Raw genomic sequence first — 11,669 nt, 5'->3', positions numbered from 1 at the left:
ACCCCCAACCATTGGACTGAAGTTGGGGACCCCTATGGTTAAATTAGGGAAATTTTGAAGGCTGAAGAAGAGGGCGACCCCATAGGAAGGCAAGCAGTCTCAACTAACCCAGAAACCTGGGAGCTCCCAGACATATGTCAGACAAAGGATTAATACTTAGAATATTAAATAAACCTCAAAGCATCAGGAAAACAACCCAATTAAAAAAATGGTGTGTGGAACTAAACAGAACATTCTCAAAAGAAATAATATAAATGGACCATAAATATTTAAGAGTGTTCCATATCCATAAGCAAAAAGGAAATACAAATCAAAATGACTACAGACCTTTTGAGGAAAGTGATATGGTAGCCTACTGCTGCAGAGGCTTCTGTGCCAGGAATCCATTGCCCTTTGTAGTTGTTACCCAACGGTGTCTTACAGACTTCAAGACATTGCAGTGTACTGTCGATACTCTTGATTACCTTCCAGGCACCTCATACTTGAGTCCTAGGACATTAGAAATTAAGCTGTTATTGACCTAGAAGTTTTATTCCTACTTTGTATTGTTCATTGTCCTGGGGGATACTATGTACACTACTGGAGGAGGAAAAACTCATCATTCTTACCTGCCTGGGAGCTACAATACTGACTAGCCTGGGAATTCATAGCCCAGTAGAACAATACTGGCATCAACATCATGAGAATGAAACCAACTTTCTGAATGAGTTATATAGTCCTTCTCTACCAGATGAGGCCCATATCTGACATCATCATCATTCCTAGAATTTATGGCCAGACAGGTTGATGGTCCCAGGAGAAAACCTGCCACTGCTATCCTGCTAAATAGATATAATATTGGACTGATTCTTAATGACTTATTGTTATATCCATAAATCAATGAACCTCTCAATACTCATATAAGAAGCTCCTAGTTCCAGTAGATGATAATTAACACAGATACCCACAACTTATTGAGGTGCAGAGAAAAAGAGACTACGGAGTGCTCAACTTAAATGGACATCTCTATCATATTCTCCTTCTTGGGAGGCATTGTAGATCATTGCAAAAGAGGAAGCAGAAAGATTATAATAGTTTACAGTTGAGCGACAGAAGCAGTGTCTTCTGACTACAACAAGGTAGCTGGACATATGAGCTCACAGTGGTTGTAGCAGCATGCACAAGGCCTGTGCAAACTCAAGCCAGACCAAATCCCAGCATGCATAGGGGAGTTAGAAAGGAAGTACCAGGCCTAGCTAAGGAGTTTCTGGCAGTGAATAGTTACTGGCAGAGGGAAAGTCAATTTTCTCTAAGAGTGGGCCTTGGGTAGTCCAACCATACTTTAAAGGAAGTTTACACATTCAAGGATAATAACACAAATTGGACTTGATGGCTTAAAAAGACACAGAATTGGGTTGGTAGGGAAGAGGGGGTAATTTGAGAGGAGCTAGGGCAGGATGGTAAAAATGACTTTTTAAAAATGAACAAATATCTCAGAGAACTAGTAAAAAAAAAAAAAAGAAAGTATTTTGAAATTCAATTTCACACCAGTCAGAATGATTAGCCTCAAGAAAAAAAATTATATAAGAACAAATACTGGTAATATTGTTGGGAAGGGAATTAGTATTCACTGCTGTAGGGAATGTAAACTAGGTTAGCCAATATGAAAATCACTGGAGATGGCTCTCAAAATCCTAAAACTAAAGCTACTACATACCAACTATATATAACATTTCTGGGTCTATAACGAAAAGACTCTATATCCCTACTACAGCGATATGTGTATGTATATGTCTATGCTGCTCTACTTGAGACACCTAGAAAGAGTCAGCCTAGGTCACCATCAACTGATGAATGGGTAGTGAAAATGTTCATATACCAATGGAATTTTATTCAGCTACAGAGAAAAAGGAAGTATTTAGGGATATGGGTGAAAGTGGAAAACTTTATACTGAGTGAGATGACCCAAGCTCAGAGAGAAAAACACTACTCCCTGTCATATGTAAATCCAGCTTTAAGTTTTTATATCTGTTTAACTTGGAGTGAGGGTATATGAGGACAGGGACTGTAGAAGGAAGAACACACATGCTGTGAAAGGAGAGGAAGGAAGGTCTGAGGATGGGAAGGTTTAGTTGGAGACGGGGCTGGTTATATTGTGGGAAGAATAAGGTGGGGGGATAACCAGGACCAAGAATATAGGAAAAAGGTATATGGAAATATACTACTTTGTAATGTACTAAAAAAAACCATAAATTTTAAAAAGAGATTGCAGGGTTGGGAGATGGTTTAGCCCTTAAAAGCACTGGCTGCTCTTCAAGGGAACCTAGATTCAATTTCCCAGCATCCATATCATACAAGCATCTGAAACTCTAGTTATCTGAAATTCAGTGCTGTCTTCTGGGAACCAGACATGTAGATGGTGTAGAGACATACACGGAGGCAAGACACCTATACACATAAAATCTTGTTACCCTTTTTACAAAGAGCTTGAATGGAAGTAACCTTCATAGGTGAATAATGTTATGCCAGAAGCCATAGCTTATTAAAAATATCAGTGTCAGATGTGGTCTAGCTCCCTATTGATCAAGAACTCACAAGTTCTTAGAGCAGTGTAGGCCATTACCATGGTGCTCAGGTGCCTGACAGAGCTAAATGACAAGACCCTGTTGCTGAAGTCACCATACATGGTGAATGTAGGTAAAAGAGAATCATGTTGGAAATGATCTGGAAGCTTCTTCCTTCTTGAATAGCTTTTGGTAGGGCTGGAAGGTGCTAGGGAGTCTGGTGAAGGGTAGGGAAAGCCAGCAACACTCCTACCAAGACTTTACCCTGTATGTTATAAGACTGATTTGATCCATAGCTGTTATGGAAGTAACCAGCTGCTTTCTAGTCGGATTTGCGGTGCTTTGCATCCTAAGCCTGATCTTAAGCCAATACCTGAAGAGTTTGAATGTGTCCACCTGTGTTTTTAAAACAAAATTCTGCACACAAAGGTAAGGAAAGATTCCCTGCTGAACAGCCTCCCGAGCAGTAGGCAACACTCGTTTTAACTTCTGTGCCTACAGCTGGCACACAGCAAGGACTCGTTGATGCGTTGATCTATTTTTCCATGGTGCTGAAAACATGAAGGGTTTTTGTTCCCCAAACCTTTCCGGTTTGTACTTCTATCACAGCCTGTTTACAGCATTTTTCTATTGAGCTTTGGGATTCAGGCTGTGGTTTGTTATATATTGTTCTTTGTACTTAACAGATACTTAAGAGTATTATATTCATTGCAGTTGTTTGTCATTCCACATTTTGCACCTATTTATTTGCTATATTTAACATTTTTAAATGTCTTCATATTTATACAATCAGTTGTATTCCAATTCTATAATGGTTCACAGATTTCCTGCCTCATGGACCTCTAATATACAATGTGCTTTACCAAAGTTTTCTTTTAAGATTTTATATTCTTTTCTCTTACATTTAAATATTCAACATATCAGAAGCATCTCTGAATATATAAGGCAGAAGTCATTTCTTCCTAAGGCAGAGCAATATTCTTCCAGTATCATAATGACCAAACACAGCTAAGTTAAAATATATTTTCTACATGTCAAGTTCCCACAGACAGACAATCTATGTTGGTCACCCTATGTTACAGGGCCTACCTTCTTTTCCCAGTTCTTATGAGAACACCTTGTCACTGAAGCTATTTTACTATCTTACCAAGTCCTCATTCTCACAATTCAGTCCCAATCATGTATTATTCTGTATAAACTTAAGCTCATTTACTTCAATTTAAACACAGGTACACAGTCTTCTAACTTCGATCACAGATGTCTCCACTAATAGGGAAATTCATGTTTGCACAGTGCTGATTTTCTCAGTCATAAATGTGGTAGGTACCCCTTCCTCTTGATCACACTTCATCCTCTGGTGGCATGGAGTAGTGCAGACAGGCCTAAGGAAACTCAGTAGCTCTGTTACAGGAGAAATCTTGAATCCCTTTTTCTTATCTAGTCAAGATTTTTTCTTTTAAAATTCATTTTTCTTTCTTTAAAAAAATTATTTATATATTTATTTGTTTACATCCCAAATGTTGCTCCCCCTCCCAGCTCCTCCCTCAGCCCCCTCCCCTTCGCCTCTGAGAGGGTGGAAACTCCCTGGGTATGCCCACACTGGCACATCATCTTCCAGATTAGTCATAGCCCCTCCCACTAAGGCCAGACAGGGCAGCCATATATGCTACATATGTGTGTGGGAGTGGGAGTTGCGGGTTGGGGGTCATTTCAACCTGTGTATGTGCTTTGGTTGATGGCTCAGATTCTGAGAGCTCCCAGGGAACCAGGTTTATTGACTCTGTTGGTCTTCTTATGGGGTTCTCATCTACTTCTGGGCCTTCAGTTCTTACCCCAACTCTTTCAAAGATGTCCCCTACCTCCATCTAATGTTTTACTGTGAGTATCTGCTTCTGTTTCAGTCCACTGCTGGGTGGAGCCTCTCAGAGGATAGTTATGCTTGGCTGCTGTCTGCAAGCATCACAGAGTATCATTAATAATGATAGGGATTGGGGCTTGGCCATGGGATGGGTCTCTAATTGGGCCTGTTACTGGTTGGCCACTCCCTCGATCTCTGCTCTATTCCCCTTGCCTGCTTTTCTTGTAGTCAGGATAAATTTGGGATTGAAAGTTTTGTGGGTGGATTAGTTCCCTATCACTCCATTGTGGTTCCTGCCTGGCTACAGGAGATAGCCCCTTCAGGTTCCAAATCTCCACTGCTATGAGTCTCAGCTAAAGTCAACCCCCAACAGTTTTAAGTAAGTAGGCTTCTCAGCAAAAGCCTTTCTTAATTTTGATGTCATTGTCAGGTCCCCTCCCACAAGTTATCACTAGTTCATCTTGTGGAATATAGGGTGGGTTTTCATATCAAAATCGATGCCTGGTTGGAACCGTTCAAGGCACACATGTTTAATGATCTTGGAGTAGCTCCTTTTGGTTACTGTTTCCTCATTTCTAAGAACAAGGAGACTGGGTTTATGTTGAGCCCTTAGATTAGAACCTGGTTCTTAGCACTGTACAAACACTTATGCAGGCCTGCTTCTCATTCAGGTTTGTTTCCAGGGTAGAATTTTCACTTTGCCATTCTCTTAATCCTGATTTTCATCTCAAGGGTCTTGGTTTGTAGAATCTCTATAGTCCCTAGGAATTTATAGAAAAAAAAGATCAGTTTGCTCATTGAAACTTAGACTATTCTACTAGTCCCCTGGAGGCCCTTTATATTAGAGTCATTTGGCATTAACCACACCACAAAATAAACCAATCCATACTCCCAAATAAAAGATATCAAAAATATTCTTTAAATAATACTCTATAAAAACATTATCATTGATTAATGTGCTAAAATAATGTAGAAATGTTTCAAGTATAAAGGAGTATTCTAGCTCACTTTCTGTTGCTGTGATAAAACACCATGAGCAAAAACAATTTGGAGAGGAAAGGGTTTATCTAGTTTACAGTTACATTCTATCAGAAGTAGGATTCAGGCCAGGAACTCAAGGTAGGCACGTAGATACAAAGACCAAGGAAGAACATTGTTTACTGGCTTGATCCCTATGCTTGATCATCCTGCTTTTTAAGTATAACTCAGGATCACCTGCCCAGAAGTGGCATTGTGCTTATTATTATTAATGTACGAATGTGTCCTCCCACATTATTAATCATGAAAATACTCCCCCAAGCCTTGCTTACATATCTACCTGATAAAGGAGCTCTCTAGATTGTGAACCTTTCTTCTCAGATGACCCTAACCTTTGTCAGGTTGGAGGAAAATAATACCACAAATGTGTGTGTGTGTGTGTGTGTGTGTGTGTGTGTGTGTGTGTGTGAGAGAGAGAGAGAGAGAGAGAGAGAGAGAGATGCACAGGCAGTTTAAAAAATACTTTGTAATTTATATAAGGGACTTCAACATTTTTGGATTTTGGCACCCACACAGAGAGCCTAGAAATAAAGTTTTCAGAGAGAGTAAGAAGTATCTCACTACATACTAATACTGAATTAATTTATGATTGTTTATTGAATTAACAAGTATTATTAATAGTGTGTTCATCTGACTACCAGAGAACTGTGAAATCAGTAACAGATGAGGGTTTTGTGGGGATACATCTATGACACAAGAGACAATAGAAGTTCTAAATGTTTGCAAAACAATCACACTAGTTAATGGGTGCAACATCCATGCTTAGATGATCACGTCAATGGAAAATAATGTAATGTATGGGACACTGACCTAGGTTTGGAGTCCATTGCTTGCTTTGTGAGAAAATCTTGTATAAAAATATCCGTAGTTTACCTAAGGAAAGGGATAAAAGAACCTTCCCTGAAGCTAGATCAGAACCTGAAAAACCCCATGGTGGTGGAGAAAAGGATCAGGAAGATGGATGGGGCATCTAGACACAGGGCACAGAAGATGTGTAGAGTTGTGCTTTGGTCCTCGGCATGAGTTGTCTGGAGTGCTGCTGTGACAAATAGGTGGCTGGATATATGCATCTGGAAGTCAAAGTAAATATCTGAGCCAACTCTGTAACTATAGCTATATATAGCATTTAGCTAGTAGTTAAAAATAATCATCTTGGATGCTGTTGCATAAAAAGAAAGTGTGTGTTAGAAAAAAACGAGTTTTGACAAGCAAACTTTGAGTGTAATAGCTTAGAAAGAGGTAATTAAGAAAGGGCAGCAGAAAGGTAGAGGAATGCCAAATGGAAGATGTGTGCTAAGAATTGTAAGAGCCTACAGATTTGGACTCAAGCTTCTTCACAAGGACCAGTGAGCAATTCAGTATGGAGCTCAGCCACAATGCCTGAACTTTGGTTTCTATGGTTAGTGAACTAGGCTAACCCACCCTCTGTTGCTTGACTAGGCTGTGGCTAGTTAAGTGGCTTTCCCATACATTCCTTTTGTATGAACTTGTCTAAGCAATCTGTTTTCTGCTCTAATAAACCCTGCTCACTGTAGTTGGTCTAAGGAATTTTTTTTTAACTGTTGTGGGATAGACACCAGTACCTGAAGCAGAGCTCAACCATGTGCCCAAACACAGCAAGAAAACCAGCTGTGATAGTCTCAGGAACACAGGTTCAACTGCCTTCTTCCCCAGGGAAGAATCAGGGAAGAAACATCAATTGTTTATCCAATGCTTATTGGTTTGCCCTTGCATTCAAATATATGCAAACACGTACATACACATACACGTACCCACATACACACACAAGCATACATACACATGTAACAACTATTAATGTAAAGGAGGCAGTTAATTTTAAACAGAGCAAGGGAGAGTATATGGGAGAGTTTAGAGGGAGAAAAAGAACAAAAGAAATGATATGCTTATAATCTCAAAAAGAAAAAAAAACCCTTAAATTAAAATTTAAAGTAAAACAAACACTTCCCAATCAGGTGTTATGACCCATCCAGCAGGTCCAGTTATTCGAGGGTCTCGAGGGGACCTTCTCCTAAGAACCAAATGGGGGGTAGAGAGAGGTGGGGGCCTTGTGCGAATAACGACACGGAAACCATTCTGGATTGCATCAAGCCCCACTGTATTAGTCAGGCCCGAGGTTTAAATACACAAGCAAAAGGGGAAGTGCCTTTCAGCAGGAGGAATGGGGCAGAGGAAATGCACCTCAGCAGGAGGGATGGGGCAGCCGAAAAGTTTTCTTTTGGCGACTACACAGGGAAGCAGGAATTTGGTGGTATCAGGGTACATCTTGAGGTCAGGACATCAGGCACTGACTTAGGGCTGGAACGATCTGTGGTTGTTCTCAGAGCGGTGCATCCGGTGGCCCGATTTTGACCCTCTTTTCTTCTGGGGGGAGGGGAGGAGAGGCCCAATTCAGAGATCAGGACAATAGCATTGCCTTAATAGCTCCCAACAGTGTTAGGTGTTAGGACCTTCATGCCAAGCTTGGATCTTTATGTAACTTAGAGCATCCTTGGTTCATAGTGGCTAACTTTAGTAGTACTATGTTCCAATTGTGCTGGTAGCTTTCTTTGTGAAAGTAAGTTTCTCAAAGCTTTTAGACACTTGTCCTCCCTCCTGGTTTCATTTGCTTCTTTTGGGATGCTAGATTGCTTACTAGGTGATAACGAAGCTATGGGTTTGCCAACACTTTCTTTTTCATAAGGACAAGTACATGGTGGATTATAAGGAATTAATAAACAAGCTGTTTGGCTGAAGCCAACAGAAAAGGGATGTGGCCCAGCCTAATTACTCACTCCTAATTGGTTTAGTTATGGAGAGACTGGCTGAGGAACTTGCTCCAAACACTTGGTGTCATTCTCCCAGGAGTCATAAAGCAGTATCCTTGGTGTGCAGCCATCTGCTCAAAGCTAAGTGGCCTTTCTTCAAATTCAAAAACATGAGGACTTGTTACCTCCTTCCAGCATAGCTAGGCTGGCTCAGACCATCCACCACTGAGGCAGAGCCACCTGCTGTGCTGCTTCTCATCCCTCTCCTTTGATATGCCACTACCTGCTACTTGCCTGAGGCCGAACTGGTTCTCCAAGATCTTCCAGAGTTAACACCTAACTGTGATTTTTGTGGGTTCCTACTAAAAGGCTGATTTGACAACTTCAAAGAAACTTTGTGTGACTGGGAATGGGCCTCCCCTCTTCTTTATAAAGAGTGTTCGCAGACATTAAAGTTGAACCTTGATCAGAATATTGTCTTGGTTCCATTTCTCTCTCTACCCGCCTAGATTCCCTCTTTTCTTTCAGTTCCAAGATGCATCCCAGGCTTGAAACCAGACATGAGAGCCACAGGCCGGCCCCAACAAGGACTGTCATCCATGACTAACATGTTCATGCCAAAAACAGGATCATAGTGAGTTGAGGTGGTGCTAATCTCTCACATGTTCACAACACTCATTTGGGTGACATGCTGATCAAAAGGCGGAAAAAGTTAAATACTTGTCAGAGGCCACTTATTTGCATTAGACTCCTGCATGGAACCCAATGGACCAAGCCTATGCAGAGTTTAATCACAACGACTAAACTGTGTAGCCAAGTTTCAAATGTCCATTTGACTAAGTAGTAGCCAATTAAATGGTTGTCTGTGCCTCACTTTCACACATTTTGGAATGCTGTTTGATCACGCTTCTATCTGGAGTTTGGGGTAGTTGCTCTGGTTCTAAGAATTGCCTAATTTGTTAAGTTTGATTTTCATTGTGCTTTGTTCAAGTGAACTAACTCTACTGAATATAACAGAGTTTAGGAATGTCCATTAACAGGAAGAAGGGAAGGACATTGGAAACATACGATAAGTTCAATATCACTGGTGAATTGAGTAGTAAAATAAAGTATGGATGGCATCAGGTATGTTTGAGGTCAGAGACGTGACTGTGGAACTGCTGTGGTTCAGTGAAGTGACTAGGGATTGCCAAGTCAGGTCAGCCAACCAGAAATAGGTGGAAGATAGATCGGAAGATATTTGATCCATCAGGATTTGGGGAATTCTCTGTTTTTTTGAAAACAGTCATTTACCAATGGTAAATGAATTGAATCTATAGGTCACTTTGAGTAACATGGTGCTATTACCAATATTAATTCTTTCAGTTCATAAATGCAGGCTATCATGCCATGTCTTTCTTCAACAATATTTTATAGTATTAACTGTAGGTCTTATCCAATTTCTTCATTAAATTTATTCCTAGATATTTTATTACTGTTGGGAATAAAGTAGCTTTCTTTTTTCAGACATCTCTATTTAATTGATTTATTAAATTAGCATACAAGATACAAGTTAGCATGGCAGTATTGAGCAAAGTTTGTTTTAGCTGAGTCTCCTCGTCTTCATCACCTCCACTTCTTTCTGCGTTCATATCAAATGTGTTCCCTCTGCCTCAACCTCTTTTTTATCCTTCCATGGCTACTTTTCTAGTCATTTAAACATTGCCCATATTATATTGAATTATGTAGATACATTACAAATAAGAAAACATGATTTTTGTCTTTCTGAGTTTGGGTCACCTTGCTTAATATTGTTCTATCTAGATCCATTCATTTTCCTGCTAATTTCATTTTTTTCTTTATGACTTAATAAAATTAATTATGGCTATATACATTTTCCTTATCTATTTTCCTTCTGATGGACATAGAAGCCATTCCCAGTTCCTTGCTCTTATAATGGATATGAGATGCAAGGAGCATGGATGCACAGGTAGAAAAGAGAATCCTTTGGGTGTTTGCATAGTAGTAGTAGAGCTGGTGACTCTGTTCTCAGTTCTTTTAGAAACTGCAACACTGATTTCCATAATAGCTGTAACAGTTGGCATTCCCACCAGCAGTGAATAAGGGTACCACTTTCCCCACACCCTCAAAAACATTTATTGCCATTTTTTTTCAATGACTAAGGGCAAGGTGGTATCATAAAATCATTTGACTGGGGCAAGGTGGTATCATAAAATAGTTCATACTTCTTAATTTGAGAACTGTCTATTCATTTCATTTGTTTATTTTAATTGATAGTTCAATTATGCACATCTGTGTGCTTGTATGCCACAGGTATTCTATTAGAGGAAGCCAGATGAAGAAGAGATGTATCAATTGGAGGTGGAGTTCTAAGTGACTGTGAGCCACCTAACATTTTGATTTGTGGATCTGAACTTGCAAAGAACAGCAAGCACTCTTAACCACTGAAACATCTCTCCAGCCACAACTGTAGGCTTTAAATTATCTTTAATCCACTTTGGATTGCTTTTGTAAGAGTGAAAGATATGGCTTAGTTCCAGTCTTCTTGAGGCTGATGTACAGCTTAGTCAGTTGCAAGGGCTTTCTATTTTATGTTCTTGATAAGTTTGTTGAAAATCAGATAAATATAACTGTGGCTTGTTTCTGGACTCTCTGCTTTACCAGGCTGTCTTTGTCATTATAGTAGCAACAAGTGCCTTTGAGGTCAGATACTGTGGTAGCTGGAGCTTCTTATTTCTCCTTAGGATTTTTTTTTTTTTTGCTATTATGGTCTTTTGTGCTTCAATATAAATTGTTTGAGTTAATTTTTCTAGTTCTGTGAAGTATACAATTTCAATTTTAATGGGGTTTGCACTGAGTCTGTAAATTACTTTTGATATTGGAATAATTTATATTTCAGTATTGTTACGAGAATATTTTTCCATAGTCTAGTATCTTCTTCTTATTTTTTTTTCATTCCCAATTAGTCTTTTTCTTTCTTTCTTTTTTTCTTTTTTTGTAATTGGGCATTTATTTCATTTACATTTCCAATGCTATCACAAAGGTCCCACACACCCTCCCCCACTCACTCCCCCACACACCCACTCCCACTTCTTGGTCCTGGCTTTCCCCTGTACTGAGGCATATAAAGTTTGCACAACTAATGGGCCTCTCTTTCCACTGATGGCCAACTAGGCCATCTTTTGATTCATATGCAGCTAGAGACACGAGCTCGGGCGGGGTGTGGGGGTGGGGCTACTGGTTAGTTCATATTGTTGTTCCACCTATAGGATTGCAGATCCCTTTAGCTCCTTGGGTACTTTCTCTAGCTCCTCCATTGGGGGCCCTGTGATCCATCCAATAGCTGAGTGTGATGTGAGCATCCATTTCCATGTTTGCCAGGCCCCGGTATAATGTCACAAGAGACAGCTATATTTGGGTCCTTTCAGCAAAATCTTGCTAGTGTATGCAATGGTGTCAGCGTTT

The sequence above is a fragment of the Mus caroli genome, chromosome 13, assembly GCF_900094665.2.
Source record: "Mus caroli chromosome 13, CAROLI_EIJ_v1.1, whole genome shotgun sequence".
Lineage (NCBI taxonomy): Eukaryota > Metazoa > Chordata > Mammalia > Rodentia > Muridae > Mus > Mus caroli.
This window is presented reverse-complemented; position numbering follows the sequence as displayed.